We start from the raw sequence: 22,433 nt of genomic DNA on the forward strand, positions 1-22,433 counted from the left end.
ATGGAAGGAGGCCATTTCGGCCCATCATATCCGAGCTAGCCAGCCAAGAACTATCCAGCCTAATCCCACTTTCCAGCTCTTGGTCCGTAGCTCTGTAGGTTACGGCACTTTAAGTGCACATATAAGTAGCTTTTAAATATGGTGAGGGTTCCTACCTCTACCATCCTTTTAGGCAGTGAGTTCCAAACCCCCACCACTCTTTGGGTGAAGAAATTCTCCCTCATATCTCTTCTAAACCTCCCCCCAATTACTTTAAATCTATGCCCCCTGGTTGTTGACCCCTCTGCCAAGGGAAACAGGTCTATCCTATCTACTCTATCCAGGCCCCTCATAATTTTATACACCTCAATCAGGTCTCCCCTCAGCCTCCTCTGTTCCAAAGAAAACAGACCCAGCTTCTACAATCTTTCCTCATAGCCAAAATTCTCCAGTCCAGGCAACATTCTTGTAAATCTCCTCTGCACCCAATCCAGTGCAATCACATCTTTCTTGTAATGTGGTGACCAGAACTGTTTCCAGTACTCCAGCAGTGGCCCAACCAGTGTTTTATACAGTTCAAGCATAATGTCCTTTGCATTCCATGCCTCAACTAATAAAGTATTCCATATGCCTTTTTAACCACTTTATCTATGACCAGCTACCTTCAGGGATCTATGGACCTGCACTCCAAGGTCCCTTTGTTCATCTACACTTTTCAGTGTCATACCATTTAATGTATATTCCCTTGTGTTAAGTTAAGAATAACCCCACAAGTCTGTGTTGTAGGATTGTGACCTTGGTCCCTTTAATATAACTCCAAAGTGAGGCAGCAACATGGTGGACTGTCTTTTATACCTGCTTGCTCCAGAGTACACAGGTGACCCATAGGTCTCCCACAGGTGTGCCCTCTCGTGGCAAGTCTTACACACAGTTGAGGGTCACATACATATCATCACTTTCCCCCAAAATCTTGAGTACAAGTTATTTACAGGTTGAGGTGATCTGGCGGCCTGCGTTCCCTGATCGATCACCTGAGTTGACATCCTGGCATAGGTGAGTTGGTCGGATCATCACTGCACAGCAGCTCGGCTGGTCTGATTGGACTGTCGGGCAAGGTGGTTTCATTCTCGTGGTTGACAGTGAGCTCAATTGCTCATTGGGTGTGTGTTGGTGGATCATAGATGGTAGGGTCTTCTTCAAACTGTTCTTGGTGGTCCGTGAATCGCAGTTTGGTCTGATCCAGGTGCTTTCTGCACGTTTGCCCATTCAACAATTTCACAACAAATACTCTATTCCCCTCCTTGGCTAAGACAGTGCCAGCAATCCACTTGGGACCGTGACCGTAATTTAGAACAAACACCGGATCATTGACTGCAATGTCATGTGAGATCACTGTGCGATCGTGGTACACGTTATGCCTGTGCCGCCAGGTTTCTACGTGGTAATTGAGATCTGGGTGGACTAAGGAGAGCCTGGTTTTGAGTGCTCTCTTCATTAAAAATTCTGCAGGGGGAACCCCGGTGAGCGAATGGAGGCGCGTCCGTTAGCTGAACAGGACCCTAGATAACTGGGTCTGCAAAGAGCCGTCCGTTACGCGTTTCAAGCTTTGCTTGATTGTTTGGGCTGCCCGTTCCGCTTGGCCGTAGATGCGGGCTTAAATGGGGCAGACCTGATATGTTTGATGCCATTGCGGGTCATGAACTCGTTGAATTCTGAGCTGGTGAAACATGGTCCATTGTCACTGACAAGGATGTCGGGCAAACCATGGGTGGCGAACATGGCCCTGAGGCTTTCAATGGTGGCAGTGGATGTACATGATGAAATTATTATACATTCAATCCATTTCTAGGTAAGATGTTGCTACTAGAAACATCTTACCTAGAAAGGGGCCAGCGAAATCTACGTGGACCCTGGATCACGGTTTGGAGGGCCATGACCACAGGCTCAGTAGGGCCTCCCTGGGTATATTGCTCAGCTGTGTGCAAGTGTCACATTGGTGTACTCATGACTCTAATTCGGAGTCAATGCTGGGCACCAGACGTGTGACCTGCCGATAGCCTTCATCATGACTATGCCTGGGTGGGTACTGTGTAGATCGCGTATAAATGTTTCCCTGCCCTTTTTGGGCAAAAGCTCACGATTTTCCCATAGGAGACAATCCGACTGGACTGACAGTTTGTCCTTGCGTCGGTAATTTGCTCCTGCATTTCCCCGGGAACCCCCGACCAGCTCCCATTGAGGATGCATCTTTTTACCAGTGATAACAGAGGGTCTTGGCTGGTCCAGGTCCTGATGTGGCGAGCCGTGACAGGCGACCCCTCGCTCTCAAAAGCATCCATTACCAGAAGCAAGTCTGCGGGTTGCGCCATTTCCACCCCGGTGGTGGGCAATGGCAGCCAACTGAGGGTGTCAGCGCAGTTCGCTGTGCCTAGTCTGTGGCGGATTACATAGTCATATGCAGACAATGTTAGTGCCCATCTTTGAATGCAGGACAAAGCATTGCTGTTGATACCTTTGCTTTCTGAGAGCAGTGAAGTAAGCGGTTTGTGATTGGTTTCGAGCTCGAACCAGAGACCAAATAGATATTGGTGCATTTTCTTAACCCCATATACACAAGCCAACGCTTCTTTCTCAACCATACTGTAGGCTCTTTCAGCCTTGGATAAACTTCTGGACGCATATGCAACCGGTTGCAGTTTGCCTGACACAATTGCTTGCTGTAACACACAACCAACCCCGTATGACGACACATGACATGCTACATGGGTCATACAATACAAGTAACTTATTAGAGTATAGCAGGATTCTGGCCTTGTTAAAGGCTGTTTCTTGCGATTTATCCCAAACCCAGTTGTCACCCTTTCGTAGCAACAAATGCAAGGGTTCCAGCAAAATGCTCAACTCAGGTAGAAACTTACCAAAATAATTGTAGAGTCCCAGGAACGACCGCAGCTGCATCACATTCTATGGTCTGGCTGCATTCTTGATGGCCTCCATCTTAGAGTCCGTGTGTCTGATGTCGTCTGCCACAATCTTTCTCCCCAAAAATTCGACTTCTGGCACCAGGAAAACACATTTGGAGCATTTCAGCCTGAGTCCCACTCTGTCCAGTCGCTTTAGAACCTCTTCCAGGTTGTGCAAGTGTTTGGTGGTGTTGCGACCAGTGATCAAGATGTCGTCTTTTCCGATTTCAGCAGACTCTCCATGTTCCTCTGCCACGGAGTAAATCCCAAAGGGGCATCTGTGGTACACGAACAGTCCTTTGTGCGTGTTGATGCATGTCAATTTCTTTGACGGTTCAGCCAGCTCCTGTGTCATGTAAGTGGAGGTTAGGTGAACAACTTTCCCCCTGCTAGTGTTGCGAATAAGTCCTCCGCTTTGGGTAGCGGGTACTGGTCCTGCAACGAGACTCGGTTGATCATCACCTTGTAGTCCCCGCAGATTCTGACCGTTCCATCGCTCTTTAGTACCAGCATGATTGGACTGGTCCACTCGTTGAACTCGACTGGCGATATTATTCCCTCTCTTTGAAGTCTGTCCAGCTCGATTTTGACTTTCTCTCGCATCATGTATGGGACTGCTCGGGCCTTGTGATGAACGGGCCGTGCCCCAGGAACAAGATGGATCTGCACCTTGGCGCCTGTGAAGTTGCCGATGCCTGGCTCAAATAACGCCGGGAATTTGTTTAGCACCTGGGCGCACAGGGCATCATCCACCGAGAACAGTGCCTTGATGTCAGCCCAGTTCCACCAGATCTTGCCTAGCCAGCTCCTGCTGAACAGCGTTGGGCCATCGCCTCATACAATCCATAGTGGTAAATCATGCACCCTTCCGTCATACGATACTTTCACTGCCGCACTGTCAATAACAGGTATGGGTTCTTTGGTGTAAATGCACAGCGTAGTGTGAATCGGGCTCAGTTTTGGCCTCTGTGCCTTGTTACTCCACAGTTTCTCAAAAGTCTTCTGGCTCAAAATCGATTGACTCGCCCCTGTGTCCAATTCCATGGAGACTGGAATGCAGTTAAGTTTGACTTTTAACATTATCGGAGGGCTTTTGGTGGTGAAGGTGTGTCCCCCTTACACTTCCTCCTTATCCTCCGGTTGAATTGCCTCTCCTGCTCGTTCAGCATGATCCGCGCTGGATCGGTCGCTCTCTGCTGACTTTGCCATGAGTCTGAGGTCGCTTGTACATTTGCTGGAGGTGCCCCATTGTTCCACAGCCCCTGCACACGTAGTGTTTGAATCAACATTGATGGGCTCTGTGACTGCCCCCGCAGCGCCAACATGGTGTTAATGGATTCACGTTAGCACTTCCCAACGGCCTCTGAGTCACCCTGGGCCTGACCTCTGCAGTCGTGTGGGCCCTATCGCATACAGTCCTGCCTGCTGAAGGCATTATTTTAAGCACAGTACTTGCTGGTGAGCTTCAGTTCTGTGAAGATATCTGTTTTGTGTTCGCTCGTGGATGTGAAGGCTTGAGCTATCGTGACGGCCCTGCTCAGATCCAGGGATTTGGCAAACAGAAATTTGAAAAGGATGACCTCGTTGCCAATTCTAAGCATGAAAAAGTCCTGCAACATTTCCCCCAAGGATCTTGCAAAGTCGCACTGCCCCGCAAGGCACCTTAGGTCGGCGACAAAAGTCGCCACGTTCTGGTCCTCAGAGCGACGGTGCGTATAAATGCGATACCTGGCTATCAGGATGCTCTCTTTTGGCTTGAAGTATTCTTTAGCCAGCGTACACAGCTCTGCATAAGATTTGTCCATTAGTTTGACCGGTGCCAGCAAATTTTTATGGAGGCCATATACCAATGACCCACATACGGTGAGGAGAATCGCCCTGCGCTTGATCTCTGTTTCAGCCATGTCCAATTCATTGGCCACAAAGTACTGGCCGAGGCGCTCAACGAAGGCTTCCCAATCATCACCCTCAACAAATCTCTCAACAATACCAACGGCAGCCATTTCCACATGAAAGTTCGCGATCTGTAACTCGTCGCCAGTTGTTAAGTTCGGAATAACTCCATGAGACTGTGCTGTATGCTCAAAGCATTGTGACCTTGGTCTCTTTAATATCACTCCAAAGTGAGGCAGCAGCATGGTGGACTGCCTTTTAGACCTGCTTGCTCCAGGATACACAGGTGACCCAGAAGTCTCCCACAGGTGTATCCTCTCGTGGCAAGTCTGGCACACAGGTGAGGTTCACATACATAACATCTTGCCTCATTAGACCTCCCCAAATGCATTACCTCACACTTATCTGGATTGAATTCCATTTGCCACTGTTCTGCCCACCTGACCAGTACATTGATATCTTCCTGCAGTCCACAGCTTTCTTCTTTATTATCAACCACACAGCCGATTTTATTGTCATCTGCAAACATCTTAATCATCCCTAACATTTAAGTCTAAGTCATTGATATATACTAGCATTAAAACTGGTAAAAGATAAATATTAAATACACGGGTAAAGAAATTATAAAATAATAGACATTTATTTTCATTTTTCACAGAAGAATGAAAAGTTGTGCAATTCAATCCTCAAAGCATTTGTGAAATAAATCCCAGAATACCATTTAATAAAAATGTAATTTGACTTGGTCACGATAAATTAGTGATTCCCATGTTATTCATTGCATCACAAAAATATCCCTATTGTTATAAAACAATATATCTCTGATTCATTGTGACAGTTCCGCAAGAAATGTACTAATATCTTATTAAAAAACCTGTGTATGCAGTGTACTTCTATGCATTGACCTTATTTCCCATGTCATGCTTTTATAATGGAAAACCTAAAATATCACATGAATAGCTGAAATTATCTAACAGCTTGGACCTGCATTCTGAGCATGTATAATGAGCACAGTATCCCAGGATGCATTAATAGCATTTAAACTAGCTAAATGATATAATGCTCTTCGTCTCCAACAAAATCTATTTGGTTGTTTTTCAGGATGATTTGAAGGAAAGCGAGTGGACAAATTTCAAAAGCTTCAATCAGGTAAAATTTATATTGAGCATTTTTCTTTTAAACAGGGAGACTTGCCCGACATCCAGTTCTGGATGAGCAGAAATTTTCTCCAATTAAATATTGGCAAGACCGAAGCCATTGTTTTCGGTCCCCGCCACAAACTCTGTTCCTTAGTCACTGACTCCATCCCTCTCCCCAACTGCTGTTTGAGGCTGAACCAGACTGTTCGCAACCTTGGTGTCAAATTGGACCCTGAAACGAGCTTTTGACCACATATCCACAGCATGACTAATACCGCCGATTTCCACCTTCGTAACATCGCCCGTCTCCGCACTTGCCTCAGCTCCTCCGCTGCTGAAGCCCTCATCCATGCCTTTGTTACCTCTAGACTTGATTATTCCAATGCACTCCAGGCTGGCCTCCCACATTCTACCCTACATAAGCTAAAGGTGACCCAAAACTCGGCTGCCCATGTCCTAACTCGCACCAAGTCCCGCTCATCCATCACCTCTGTGCTCACTGACCTGCATTGGCTCCCGGTTAAGCCACACCTTGATTTCAAAATTCTCACCCTTGTTTTCAAATCTCTCACTATCTCTGTTATTTCCTCACAACCTCCCGAGACGTCTGCGCTCCTCTAATTCTGCCTTCTTGAGCATCCCTGATTATAATCATTCAACCATTGGTGACCATGCCTTTTGTTGCCTAGGCCCTAAGCTCTGGAATTCCCTGCCTAAACCTCTCCGCTTTTTTACCTCTCTTTCCTCCTTCAAGACGTTCCTTAAAACCTACCTCTTTGGTCAAGCTTTTGGTCACCTGCCCTAATTTCTCATCATGGGGCTCAGTGTCAAATTTTTTATCTCATGATACTCCTTTGAAGCACCTTAGGGCACTTCCCTATGTTAAAGGCACTATATAAATACAAGTTGTTGTTATTGATATGAATGTGTGTGTGTGTGTGTGCACAAGTACATTTAGTATTTTACTTGAAGGTTAAATTACACTCTATAAATTTCAAAAAGTGTATTACGGTGAGAGAAAGACAGACATAGTCAAAATATTTTCCCTCGTCCTAATTAGAGTTTAAAAACATCAGTTGAATTTGAAAGGAAACTTGTCACCCAGTGTTAAAACTTGTGTTAATTAATATCACCAGTATTTTATTGGTGATTAGAAAATGTAAGTTACTGACAGAGAGAGAGAAAACGATACAGATAGAGAGAGAGAGCGGGGAGAGAGAGGTTGGTGTTAGAGGTCGATGGTGGCCATAGGGATGCCATCTGCAATGCTCTGCAATTTCAGAAAGCATACCATCTGTAAAAGTGCTCTGCTATCTTGTGCAACTGGGAGCTTTCCAGGGAAAAAGTGCTTTATTTTTAATTAATTCGTGGGATGTGGGCATCACTGGCAAGGCCAGCATTTATTGCCCATCCCTAATTGCCCTTGGGAGAGGGGTGATGAGCTGCATTCTTGAACCACTGCAGTGTGGTGAAAATTAGTGGTTAACGTACTCCCACAGTTCTGTTAAGGAGGGAGTTCCAGAATTTTGATCCAGCGGCAATGAAGGAACAGCAATATATTTCCAAGTCAGGATGGCATGTGACTTGGAGGGGAACTTGGAGGTTGTGGTGTTTCCATGCACTTGCTGCCCTTGTCGTTCTAGGTGATAGAGGTCGCAGGTTTGGGAGGTGCTGTTGAAGAACCCTTGATGAGTTTCTGCAGTGCATCTTGTAGATGGTACACACTGCAGCCATGGTGTGCCGGTGGTGGAGGGAGTGAATGTTTAAGGTGGTGGATGGGATGCCAATCAAGTGGGTTGCTTTGTCCTGGTCAAGCTTCTTGAGTGTTGTTGGAGCTGCACTCATGCATGCAAGTGGTAAGTATTCCATCTGGAGTGGGAAAAATCAATCAGAGGGAACCTAATTAATCAGAGGGAACCTAATTAAGTAAAGTTAAAACCATAAGCAAGGCTGAGGAAAAAAAAGAAAGACACGTGCTACGGAACGCAGGGAAAATGTTGAACTGGAACTCTCAGGAAGATAAATCAGCTTATCGCAGAAAAAAACAGATAGTTGGGCTTGGTTGGAGACATTATTCAACGAAAAATAAACTCCAAGACTAGGTCACGGTCACATGGGGTGGTAACAGATAACGGGAAAGAAAGGATATTGAGAACATCCCAGCTGGTTAAGGGTAGATTGGTCAGGAGGAGGAAGAGTTCACAGGCATGAAAATGATACAGCACGTAACTAATCAGATAAAGGGTGCACAGGGGGAGGCAACAAAACTTTCTGTCAGTATAATTGTATTAACCAACGTAATCATAGTAGGTAGGCGAAAATTTGGGACGCGTCAGCAAAACAACAAATGGAAAGCTTCCGTGTGGAACGTCATGATTTTGTATGTATTTGACTGTATAAAGACAGTAACCCGATGATTGTTCAGTGAGAGCGGTGGGGGTGTATCCAGTGCGGGAATGGTGTGATCCGTTTCTCCCTTGATTGATTGAGTGAAAATAAACAACCCTTTTCTCCATATACAGACTTGTGTCGAGTGTTATATTTAAATACTCCACAACAACTGGCACTGCGAGCAGGGTACCTATGAACGAAAGACAGACAAATGTATTACAGAGCATCATGAGTGAGTATATTTAAACTACCACTCATAATCCGATGTAAGCTGTTACAAAATTTGTCAGTTGCCCGGGGTACCTGAATCTGTGAAAAGTCTGTTATGGTGCAAAAGGCTTGGGGGTAATTTAAATATGTTGTATATCCGTCACTATATAAGTCAAAGTGAAAAACCAGTAGTGGTTGCAAACTCTAGATTTGAGGACCAGATCAGGGAGGCAATCAGTATGGTTAGTCCAGCCGAACATTAGAGGTGTCCAAGGGCTTGGAGACAGTTCACAGAATCCGGTGAAGAGATAGACGTGCCCAAAAGTGAGATTATAAGGTATCGATGGGATTGTCGACTCTAGAGAGAGACAATCAGTATCTAAGAATAAAGTTTAAATCAATAGTAAAATATCAATGGGGCCGTAGACTCTGGGTTTAAGGGAAACCAAGCAGAGGGACAGGTGATATCTGATACAGTAAAATCGATTAATAATGACTATATTAAGTGATGGGTGAGATCCTAAAATAGAGCCGGCCAAACAGAAATTATGGTGGGAGAAACAGAAAAGTAAGAAAACAGCCAAAGCAGGATTAATGGTAATAAGTCAGTGCCTACAATTACGGAGGTTAAGAGTCGAAGTGAGTAGTTTGAGAATGACGCCCACTGGATGGTTGGGACAGAGACTGACGGAGAAAAACAAGGGAACCAGAAAATAAGTTGCTGAAAAAAACTAATTAAAAAAAAGAGAAAATAAGCTTTGTTGAACGAAAAGTTGGTGTGAATGTCTGTCTTTAAATGAAAGTGCTTGTGTGGACGTTTTCTTGACTGCGGAATATTTAAGGTGGATGTTAATTAATTTTTCATTTGTCTGAAAGTCTGTCTTTTAAAAGAAAAATGGTGTTGCTGTGTGTTTGTTTTAGCTCCACCAACTTTTTCAGACAGAGAGCTAAAAGTTTTTAACCCTTTGTAGTGTTGTCCTAGATGTGAGAAGTTTTAAGAAAGTGTGAATCTAGAATTGAATGACATTTTAAGTTAGAAACACAGATGTGGATTTATTTTGATAAGTTACGGAGCTAGGAACTTCACAAAAGATAGGTTTGTTTAACAAAAGATAAAGCTTCAATTAAAAATGCGTGGTCTAATTTTAAATCAATTAGAATCATAACAAAGTGCTGTCTTTTCAATTTGGTTATTGCAAGCCCAATTACTTGTAAAAAAAAACATGTAATCATTGATTACATTGGGTTGAAAGACAATAAATTTAGTCTATGAACGAGATAAAGAAAGTAGAAAGGAGAGTGTAATGCCTTTAAAAAAAAACCCTCGTAGGTTTCTCGAGTGCTACAGGCTGGGGAAAGCTCTGCTGTCGTTTTACAATTTTGTCGAATCTTATTTTAAATGACATGAAAGCTCCTAGTTCAGTAAAAGAGATTTAAAAAAAAAGATTGGCAGTACAGTATTAAAATTGGGATTTTAAGATATTTTAGGTGATTCTCCTTGATAAACATTTTGGTTGTACTGGAAAATCTTGGGTTTGGAAATCTTTTTAAAATAAATAATACTAAACAGTTTAGGAAAAAAAAACTAAAAGTTTTGTGTTATGTATGGAGAAAGAGTCAGACTGAACACTGTGAGCTCAAAGTAAAGTGTGACCTTAGTCTTTTATTGCAGGTCTCCAGAGAGCCACTGCAACCTGTGAGGCCTCCTTAAATACCTGTGCTCCCAAGGGATTATGGGATCTGGTGGCTGTACAGAGTATATGCAAGTTTATATATACAACAACACTCCCCTCCAAAGTCAATAGTGTAACTATTTACAATATGAGTCAATCTGGGGCCCTTCTTGCCCTGGTTGATCGTTTCGGTGTGAAAGCTGTTATTGGTGAGTCAATTGTTGGGCCCTCGCTGGGCTGCTGTGCAGCTGGTCTTGCTGGGCTGCCTGATGTGATGGGCCCTGCTGGGCTGCTGTGGATGATGGGTTCTGATTCGTGGCCAACTGTGGTGCTGGTTGCCACTGGTGTGTATATTGGGGGGTCAAAGAGGTAGGGTCCAAAGTGGGTTGCTCAGGATAGTCCGTGAATTTGAGTTTGATTCGGTCCAAGTGTTTCCGGTGAATGAGTCCATTTGAATGAATCCATTTGGCCCAAAACACTCTGCTCCGCTCTTTGGCCACGACAGAGCCGGGAAGCCACTTGTGACCTTGTCCGACAATAAGGGGTCCTGGCTCATCCAGGTTTTGATCTGCCGGGCAGTGATGGGTGATTGCTCACTCTCAAATGCTTCCATAACCATGGCTAAATCTGTGGGCTGCGCCATTTTCACCCCCGTGGTGGGCAATGGCAGTCAATTGAGAGCATCAGCACAGTTTTCTGTGCCTGGCCTGTGGCGGATGGCATAGTTGTATGCGGACAATGTGAGTGCCCATCTCTGGATGCCGACCGATACATTGGTATTTATCCCTTTACTCACGGAAAACAGGGATATGAGTGGCTTATGGTCAGTTTCCAATTCGAATTTTAGCCCAAACAGATATTGATGCATTTTCTTTACCCCATAGACACATGCTAACGCTTCTTTTTCAATCATGCTGTAGGTTCGCTCAGCCTTAGACAGACTCCTGGATGCGTAAGCAACCGCTTACAGTCTCCCAAAATCATTAGCTTGTTGCAATACACACCCGTCGCCATATGATGACACATCACATGCTAGTACCAAACGCTTACATGGATCATATAACACAAGCAATTTGTTTGAGCAGAACAATTTTCTAACTTTTACAAAGGCATTTTTTTGGCTTTTGCCCCATGCCCATTCGCCTCTTTTATGCAGTAAGATGTACAGTGGTTCTAACAGTGTGCTGAGACCCGATAAGAAGTAACCAAAGTAGTTCAGGAATCCCAGAAACGACCGCAGCTCCGTCACATTCTGTGGCCTCGGTACGTTCTCCATTACCTCTGACTTCGAATCAGTAGGCCTGATGCCGTCTGCCGCGATCCTCCTCCCCAAGAACTCCACTTCTGGCGCCAGGAAAATGCATTTCAAGCGTTTTAACCTGAGCCCCACGCGGTTGAGTCGACTAAGAACCTCCTCCAGGTTCTGCAGATGCTCGACTGTGTCCTGACCTGTAACCAAGATGTCATCCTGGAAGATCACGGTTTGCGGGACCAACTTCAGTAAGCTTTCCATGTTTCTCTGGAATATCGCCACCGCAGAACGAATTCCAAACGGGCATCTGTTATAAATGAAAAGACCCTTGTGCGTGTTGATGCAAGTGAGGCCCTTCGATGATTCCTCCAGTTCCTGCGTCATGTAGGCTGAAGTCAAATCCAACTTCGTGAACGTCTTTCCTCCCGCCAGCGTTGCAAAGAGGTTGTGGCCTTTTGGTAGTGGGTATTGGTCCTGCAGGGAGAAACGATTGATAGTTACTTTGTAATCACCACAAATTCTGACGGAGCCGTCTCCCTTGAGGACTGGGACAATAGGACTGGCCCACTCGTTGAACTCGATCAGTGAAAATGATGCCCTCTCGTTGCAGTCGGTCTAGCTCGATCTCTACCCTCTCTCTCATCATGTACGGTACTGCTCTCGCCTTGTGATGGATGGGTCGCGCCTCCGGAATTAGGTGGATCTGCACTTTTGCTTCTTAGAATTTCCCAATGCCTGGTTCAAACAGCGAAGGGAACTTGTTTAAGACCTGGGCACACAAAATGTCGTCAACGGGCGATAGCGCTCGAACGTCGTCCCAGTTCCAGCGTATCTTTCCCAGCCAGCTCCTGCCGAGCAGCGTGGGACCATCGCCCAGTAACATGCAGAGTGATAGCTTGTGCACCGCTCCATCGTAAGAGACCTTTACGGTAGCACTGCCGATTACGGGAATCAGATCTTTTGTGTAAGTTCTTGGTTTCGTACAAACTGGAGTTAAGACTGGCCTTGAGGCCTTGCTGCACCACAATCTTTCGAAAGTCTTTTTTCCCATGATGGACTGGCTCGCGCCCGTGGTCCAGCTCCATTGACACCGGGAGTCCATTTTGTTCAAAATTCAGCATTATCGGGGGACACTTTGTGGTGAATGTGTGCACCCCATGTACCTCTGCCTCCTCGGTCTGAGGCTCTGGTTTGTCATGATCCTCTGTGGATCTGTCCTCCTCTGCAACATGGTGGTTTGCAAGATTAACAGGATTTGCAGCTTGCCTGCACATGTGTTGGAGGTGTCCCATTGTTCCACAGCCCTTGCAAACATACCCTTTGAAGCGCATGAATGGAAATGATGCTCACCCCGGCAGCAAGGTGTTAATGGCCTTGCATTCATCACCCTTGATGATGGACTCTGAGAAATCTGCGGACATGCAGCTGCAGGCATGTGTGACCTGCCCTGTATGTTGCGATTTGAAAACAACATCACTTTGTTCACAGTACTTGTAGCAGCACCTGTGTGCTGAGAGATTTGCTTAGTATTGTCATTGGTGGAAATAAACGCCTGGGCTATCGCTATGGCCTTACTCAAGGTTGGTTTTATATATGTAAACTTGTATATCCCCTGTACAGCCACCAGAGGGCTCATCCCATGGAGTCCCAAGGGATCCCATAATCCCTTGGGAGCACAGGTACTTAAGGAGGCCTCATAGGCTGGAGAGGCACTCTGGAGACCTGCAATAAAAGACTACGGTCACACTTTACATTGAGTTCACAGTATCCAGTCAGACTCTTTTTTTCATACATAACAGTTGGGGTCTCTACAGTCAGAATTTGCGAAGTATGGTTTTGTGGCCAAAGCCAAGTACAAAAAAGTCTCTGAGCATGTGCTCCAAATGTCCTTCAAATTCGCAATGTCCTGCAAGGCGTCTTAGCTCAACGACATAACTCGCTACTTCCTGGCCTTCAGACCTCTTGTAGGTGTAGAACCGGTACCTCGCCATCAGAACGCTTTCCTTTGAGTTCAAATGCTCCCGAACCTGTGTACACAAATCATCGTACGATTTCTCCGTGAGTTTCACTGCAGTAAGCAGATTTTTCATGAGGCCATATATTGTTGCCCCACAGACGGTGAGGAGAATCGCCCTTCGTTTGACAGTGTTCTCTTCTCCATCCAGCTCATTGGCTAGTAAATATTGGTTGAGTCACTCCACAAAGGTTTCCCAATTATCCCCCTTCCGAGAATTTCTCCAGGATGCCTACTGTTCTCTGCATCTTTGGGTTCGTTATCTGTATCTCGTCGTCAGTTATTATATATGGAGAAAGAGTCAGACTGTGAGCTCAAAATAAAGTGTGACCATAGTCTTTTATTGCAGGTCTCCAGAGTGCCTCTCCAACCTGTGAGGCCTCCTTAAATAACTGTGCTCCCAAGGGGTTATGGGATCCCTTGGGATTCTAGGGGATGAGCCCTCTGGTGGCTGTACAGAGTATATACAAGTTTACATAAATAACAGTTTGGAAACTGTTATGTCTTGGATAAAGAGTCAGACTAGATACTGCAAGCTCAAAGTAAGTGTGACCCTGTTGTCCTTTATTACAGATCTCAGAGTGCCTCTCCAGCCTGTGAGGCCTATTTATATACAGGTGCCCCCAAGGAATTGTGGGGTCCCTTGGGACTCCAGGGGCTAAGCCTTCAGTTGGTTATACATGGTAATTATAGATTGACATACATAACAACACTCCCCCCCTACCCCGCCAAAGTCAATAGTGTAACTATTTACAATGTGAGTCGATCTGGGGCCTTCCCTTTCCTGGTTGATCGTCTTGGTGCAAATGCTGGTGTTGGTGAGTCATTTGTTGGGCCTTCGCTGGGCTGCTGTGCAGCTGGCCCTGCTGGACTGCTCGGGGTGGTGAGTCTTGCTGGGCTGCTGCGGTTGATGTGTTCTGCTTCATGGTCAACCGCTGCATCGGTACGCATCTACAACCACTAAAACATTTTTCCCATGAATGGGCCTGCATAGTCGACATCAACCCTCGACCATGGTTTGGAGGGCCAGAACCATAAACTTAGTGGCGCCTCCCTGGCTGCATTGCTGAACTGGGAACATGTATTACATTTGTGCACACAAGACTCTAAGTCTGCATCGATACCAGGCCACCACACGTGGGATCTGGCTATCGCTTTCATCATTACAATGCCTGGAGATCACTAATGAAAGTGTCCCTGCCCTTTTTTGGCACAACTACCTGATTACCCCAGAGGAGGCAGTATGCCTGAAAAGACATTTCATCTTTGCGCCGCTAGTACGGCTTTATTTCGTCCTGCATCTCTAACGGAACACTAGACCAACTCCTATGGAGACCACAGTTTTTCACTAAGGATTAAAACCTGGCTCATCCAGGTTCTAATCTGTCGGGCGGTAACAGGTGATTGCTCACTCTCAAATGTTTCCATTACCATAACCAAATCTGCAGGCTGTGCCATCTCCACCCTGGTGGTGGGCAATGGTAGCCTATTGAGAGCATCGGCACAGTTTTCTGTGCCTGGCCTTTGGCGGATGGCGTAGTTGTATGCGGACAACGTGAACGCCGATCTCGGGATATGGACTGATGCATTTGTATTTATCCCCTTTGTCATGTATTCAACCAGCATTGTAACCCATGTATAAACTGACCTAAGTTGTACACTGTGAGAACACTGACCACTAGGTGGGAGACACTCCTGACCTGGACCTTCAGGTATAAAAGGGGAAGCTCCACCCACCTTCATCACTTGAGTGCTGAGGAATAAAGGACAGGTCACAGACTGACCTTTTCTCAAGCATGGGCCTCGTGTGCATTTATACTGTATAGTAAGGACGTATCACCCTTATTTTCAGAAAAAAGGGATATAAACGGCTTATGGTCAGTTTCCAATTCAAATTTGAGCCCGAATAGATATTGATGCATTTTCTTTACCCCGTAAACACACGCTAACGCTTCTTTTTTAATCATACTGTCGGCGCTCTTGGCCTTAGACAGACTTCTGGATGCATAAGCAACTGGTTGCAATTTCCCAAATTCATTAGCTTGTTGCAATACACACCCGACCCCGTACGACGACGCATCACAGGCTAGTACCAAACGTTGACATGGATCGTACTACACAAGCAATTTGTTTGAACATAACAGCTTCCTAGCTTTCGCAAAGGCATTTTCTTGGCTTGTACCCATACCCATTCATCTCCTTTTTGCACTAAAGAGTGCAGTGGTTCTAACAATGTGTAAAGACCTGGTAAGAAGTTACCAAAATCGTTCAGCAGTCCTAGAAACGACCGCAGCTCCATCACGTTCTGTGGTCTTGGTGCATTTTTGATTGCCTCCATCTTCGAATCGGTGGGCCTGATGCCGTCCGCCGTGATTCTTCTCCCCAGGAACTCCACTTCAGGCGCCCGAAAAACGCACTTCGAGCATTTTGGCCTGAGCACCACACGATTAAGCCGACTAAGAACCTCCTCCAGGTTCTGCAGGTGCTCGACGGTGTCCCGACCTATAACCAAGATGTCGTCCTGGTAGACCACGGTGCGTGGGACCGACTTCAGCAAGCTTTCCATGTCCCTCTGGAATATCGCCGCGGCCAATCGAATCTCAAACGGGCATCTGTTGTAAATGAAAAGACCTTTTTGCGTGTTGATGCAGGTGAGGCCTTTCGAAGATTCCTCCAGCTCCTGCATCATGTAGGCCGAGGTCAAGTCCAGCTTCGTGAACATTTTCCCTCCCGCCAGCATTGCAAATAGGTCGTCTGCCTTTGGTAGCGGGTATTGATCCTGCAGTGAGAAACAATTGATAGTTATTTTGTGATCACCACAGATTCTGATGGTGCCATCTCCCTTGAGGACTGGAACAATTGGACTGGCCCACTCATTGAATTCGATCAGCGAAATGATGCCCTCTGGTAGCAGCCTGTCCAACTCGATCTCCACCCTTTCTCTCATCATGTAAGGTACCGCTCTCGTCTTTTGATGGATAGGTCGTGCCCCTGGAATCAAATGGATCTTCACTTTTGCTCCTTGGAACTTCCCGATGCCTGGTTCAAACAGCGAGGGGAAATTGCTTAGGACCTGGGCACATGAGGTATCGTCAACGGACGAAAGCGCTCAGACGTCATCCCAGTTCCAGTGTATCTTTCCCAGCCTGCTCCTGCTGAGCAGCGTGGGGCCATTGCCTAGTACCACCCAGAGTGGTAAATCATGCACCGCTCCATCGTAGGAGACCATTACAGTAGCACTGCCAATTACGGAAATGAGTTCCTTTGTGTACATTCTAAGTTTAATACGAATGGGAGTCAGGACTGGCCTTGAAGCCTTGTTGCACCACAACTTATCAAAAGTCTTTTTATTCATTATGCACTGGCTTGCGCCCATGTCCAGCTCCATGGACACCGGGAGTCCATTTAATTCAACCTTCAGCATTATGGGGGACACTTTATGGTCAATGTGTGCATCCTATATACCTCTGCCTCTTCTGTCTGAGGCTCTGTTTTGTCATGATCCACCGTGGATCTGTCCTCTTCTGCAACATGGTGGTTTGCAGAATTATCTGGGTTTGCAGCTCGCCTGCACATACATTGGAGGTGTCCCATTGTTGCACAGCCCTTGCAAACGTATCCTTTGAAGTGGCATGAATGGAATCAATGATCACCCTGGCAGCGCCAACAAGGTGTTAATTGCCTTGTATTCACCACCCTTGATGGCGGACTCAGAGTTATCTGTGGATGTGCAGCTACAGGCGTATAAGTCCTGCCACATACATTTCGATTCAAAAACAATGTTACTTTGTTCACAGTACTTGCAGCAGCACTCGTGTGCTGGGAAATTTGTTTGGTATTGTCACTGGTGGAGATAAATGCCTTGACTATCTCAATGGCTCTCCTCAAGGTTGGGGTCGCTACAGTCAAAAGTTTGCGAAGTATTACTTCATGGCCAATGCCAAGTACAAAGAAGTCCCTGATCATATGCTTCAAATGTCCTTCAAATTCGCAATGTCCTGCAAGGCACCTTAGCTCAGCGATTCCTGGCCTTCAGACCTCTTGCACATGTAGAACCAATACTTCGCCATCAGAATGCTTTCCTTCGGGTTTAGATGCTCCTGGACCAGTGAGCACAACTCATCGTATGTCTTGTCTGTGGGTTTTGCTGGAGCGAGCAGATTTTTCATGAGGACATAAGTTGGTGCCCCGCAAAGCGTGAGGAGGATCATTTGGCAGTGTTCCCTTCTCCTTCCAGCTCATTGGCCATGAAGTATTGGTCATGAAGTATTGGTCAAGTCACTCCACAAAGGCTTCCCAATCATCTCCCTCCAAAAATTTCTCCAGGATGCCCACAGTTCTCTGCATTGTTATGTTGGGGTTCGTCATCTGTATCTCGTCGCCAGTTGTTATGTCTTGGATAAAGAGTCAGACTAGATACTGCAAGCTCAAAGTAAGTGTGACTGTAGTCCTTTATTACAGATCTCAGAGTGCCTCTCCAGCCTGTGAGGCCTCCTTATATACAGGTGCTCCCAAGGGATTGTGGGATCCCTTGTGACTCCAGGGGATAAGCCCTCAGTTGGTTATACATGATAATTGCAGGTTTACATGCATAACAGAAACAATCTAAAAATGCCATTTTCTCTGATGAGAGACAGAAATACCGTTTGGGGGAGACGAGATAAGATATGGAAGTAGTCTTGGAAATGATTTGTGAGAACTTGAATTGTGAGCACTTGTATATTAAGATAGTTTATAAACTATCACTTGTTTTTGAATACAGGAAACCAGACAATCCTGGCCAGAATTACTACCCACGATGCTAATGAGGTTACTCGCCACATCAAATCGAATGATAAGATTAAACCCCTTGGAGCTAATGACTGGATGAGCAATGAAGTTACTCGAGGGGCTAGTTACAGGAGGGGCAGAATTAGGACCATTACGAGATAGAATCAGGAAATATGTGATGGAATTGAGTAAGCAGCTGAAAGAGATGTGGCAGAAAGTAAAAGATAGACAAAGGGAAGAGGATGAAGATAAAGGGACACAATCCTCGGCAGTAGTGTCGGAGGTTGGAGCGAAGGTAATATAGAAACATAGAAACATAGAAAATAGGTGCAGGAGTAGGCCATTCAGCCCTTCGAACCTGCACCGCCATTCAACAAGATCATGGCTGATCACCCACCCCAGCAACCCCCACGCCTCCTCCACACCCCCCCGACGCCCCCCCCCCCCCCAGCCGCAAGGACCACATCCAACTCCCTCCCGAACACATCCAATGAAATGGCATCAACAACTCTCCGTGGCAGGGAACCCCACAGGCCAACAACTCCCTGAGTGAAGAAGTCTCTCCCAATCCCAGCCCCAAACAGCCCACCCCCCATCCCAAGAGCATGCCACCCCCCGGCTCCGGACCCACCCAACACCGGGAACACTCCCCCCGCACCCAACCCGCCCCATCCCGTCAGAATCCTTCCCAAATGCCGAACATCCCCGGATGTCGAGCCCCCAGCCCCGGCCACCCCGGAGCCATGCCCCCGCGATGCCAACCACACCACATCCACCAACTGCCATTTGCGCAGTCAACACATCCACCCCACTCTGAACACTCCCTGCACCGAGGCACAGAGCCCCCAGGCCCGCCCCGCCAACACACTTCACCCCCCCAGATCTTCGCTGAAATGTGGCCCCTCCTGTCCCCTGCCCTGGGCTTCTCCACCCCCCACCTCCACCACTCTCCGCTCCATCCCCCACCCCCGTCTCCCCTCATCTTTCCTCTGCCTCCCCGCACAGGCTCCCATCTTGGGGGCGGTAATCTTCTGGGGCAGGGAATCTTAGCCCCCAGCGTGGAAGTCCTGCTCCCACTGCAGAATTGGCCTTCCCACCCCTCAATGGAAGCGGAGTGCAATTTCCCACACTCCACTTCCTTTGGGGGCAGTTACCAGGGTACGACTGGATGCTCCTGTGACAGTTTAAACTGGTGTTCTCCACTATCCCATAATGGTTAGAAAATTGCCAGGATAACATGGATTCGCGCCATGATGGAGCGGACCATATGAAGTATTAATCAGTGGTGACACATGTGCATGTATGAATATGAAAGGTGGGGGCCAATGGAAACATTGGTCCCAGCTGAAATAATATAAGGGTATGGCTGATGGCGGAACCTAAGATAGTCCCAGTAGTCTACTCCTTAAAGTATGAGGAGTGGAGGGATGCATTGATAGATGGATTTTTCGGGGGACTAGGATTAATATTTGCAATCCTAGCAGTACTTGCCATAATGAAATGGATCTGGGATCGGTCACATGTCCGGAGAAATGGTGCAAATGATCCGGTAGAAGTAGAAATGGTAAGACTCTAACTAAAAACCTGGAATATCCAGGATGTGTTTTATCAACAGAATGTATATAAACGTAATCACCACCACCCTTATGATTCTAGAAGAACAAGCTACAAGGCTGCCCCCAGGGGGCCCAGAAGCATATATCCACACCGGAGGATACAACAACTACGTAAAGCAGCTCCTGGGGGTGGTATCCGAGTGTCAGGAGCATTTATCTTGAAGCCACAAGAAGAGTGGGTAACAAAATGTTCCCTGAATATTGTAAAGCAGAGGAATTAACCTCGGGGAAGCGCGTGGTAGTTAAACCTGGAACAGAAGTAATAGTACATTGTCTGGACCCAGAGAGGGACACGGTCTTAGAGCCGTCCTCGTTAAAAGCGATAGAATGGGTCATAAGTCAGGAAGAGAGAAAGTGTTCAGGTGCAGCAGTGATGATTTATTGGCAAAAACCTATAGTCACGACCCCAGGACCAACAACACTACCACCAATTAGTTGCCCCCTCCTTACTGGTGGGTTGGTTACAAGATTGGAGGGAATGTTGTTAATTGACAATGTGCAGCATGAAATGTTACCTGTGATCATAAATTTAACAGACCTATACCTGCCAGAAAAGTTTAGCCCCAAGATTAAAGCATTGTACACACGGTTGCTGGACACAATCTTGAGAAAATCTAGTGATGTATCAGGAGCAAGGGAGTATCACACGCAGCTGAGACACAAAGGAGGAAAACAGAGGACATCTTTTGTGAATGACATATTAACTGGAGTAAATACAGAGACCTCTCTAGTAAATACACTAGATATACAGGCGATCCAAGCAGGAGTAGATAGTTTGATGGGACGATTGAGGTCCGAATGAGGAAACAGGCCGCAATAGGGATAGAATGGTCAGAGTTAGGATCTAAAACATCAAAAATACTGCTAGAGGGTATATCCATATGGAAAGCCATGCAGGAACAATTAATGAGCTAAATAAGCAGGACCGAGAGGATGATGCCGAGGATAGGAAAAGAGACACATGTCATGCCTATGGGAGCTGGATGATTGGTCAGGTGAGACACAATATGGATCAGATACAAATCGGGCGAGTTCCAGATTGCACCCTGAAAGGAATGACTAGGGTGTATGCGGTTACAGGAGAATGTAAGGGGAAACAAACCCCTTTGGTAGGGATAATACTAGTGATCCCCGTAATAAACCAAGGCTCATACCCGTATCCTCAATATGAAGTTGAAAACATAGGGATAATACGAGGGGAAGAGTACATCTGCCATTACCTGATGGACCAATATGCGATCAAAAAGAATGGAAAGATAAAGGGAATATCTTTATCCAGGTGCTGGAGTGAAGGAAGCCTAACTATATGCCCTCACCCAACAGGAGATGGGAGCAGAGATAGCTGCAGGTTTGACAATACTACGGAAGGATGTGTCATTGGCATAAGCCCTGCCCAAACCGAACCCACACATTATGCCTGCCTATCAAGGATGAGGAGAATGTTGTGTGGTAACTAGCCTGGGAACTTACGATTACGGAGGCTTGACTTGTAACATTACAATGCCTAACTTTTGCTTTTCCCAGAGTATCAGTGGCAGTGGGAAGAGCACACATGACATATATACATGCCAGGAAGACAATGACATTAAATATAAGCGATGCGATTAAGCAAAATATTGATGATTACATGGAAGAGCAAGCAGCACCAATTCCTCTGTTATTTGAAGATTTAACTGAGCTCAAAGGACCATTAAGAAATTACAAGATATTATGAGCTAAAGGTTAAAGGCAAAGAACTGGACAGTGAAATAAAGGATAACCTGAAAAACCCACCTTGGTACTTGAGATGAACATTGAAATACATCTGTGGATAAGGATCCTTGCACATACACTAGTGGCAGTACAGATAGTAATAGCCTTGAATTGGTTGGTGATGTTATGTAACAAGTGCAAAAGACAGAAGAGGTATACCCGAGCAAAGCTACAAGCCAGGGATCAGGTCAAATTATTGCAGAATGAATACCTGATATGATTTGTGGGTGGTCCCAACCTATTGCCTAATCAACGAGACTGGGGCAGAGTACACGAGAATCAGACAAGGTAAATTATTAGTCATGGTGTGTATTTGGGCTAACCATCTGACCAAATGGGGGATTGTAGTGGGGAAAAATTAATCAGAGGGAACCTAATTAAGTAAAGTTAAAACCATAAGCAAGGCTGAGGAAAAAAAAGAAAGACACGTGCTACGGAACACAGGGAAAATGTTGAACTACAACTCTCAGGAAGATAAGTCAGCTTATCGCAGAAAAAAACAGACAGTTGGGCTAGGTTGGAGACATTATTCAATGAAAAATAAACTCTGAGGCTAGGTCATGTGGGGTGGGAAGAGATAACGGGAAAGAAAGGATGATTAAGAACATCCCAGCTGGTTGAGGACAGATCGGCCAGGAGGGGGAAGAGTTCACAGGCATGAAAATGATGCAGCACGTAACTAATCAAATAAAGGGTGCACAGGGGGGAGGCAACAAAACTTTCTGTCAGTATAATTGTGTTAACCAATGTAATCATAGTATGTAGGCGAAAATTTGTGACG

Source organism: Pristiophorus japonicus, chromosome 5 (assembly GCF_044704955.1).
Source record: "Pristiophorus japonicus isolate sPriJap1 chromosome 5, sPriJap1.hap1, whole genome shotgun sequence".
NCBI lineage: Eukaryota > Metazoa > Chordata > Chondrichthyes > Pristiophoridae > Pristiophorus > Pristiophorus japonicus.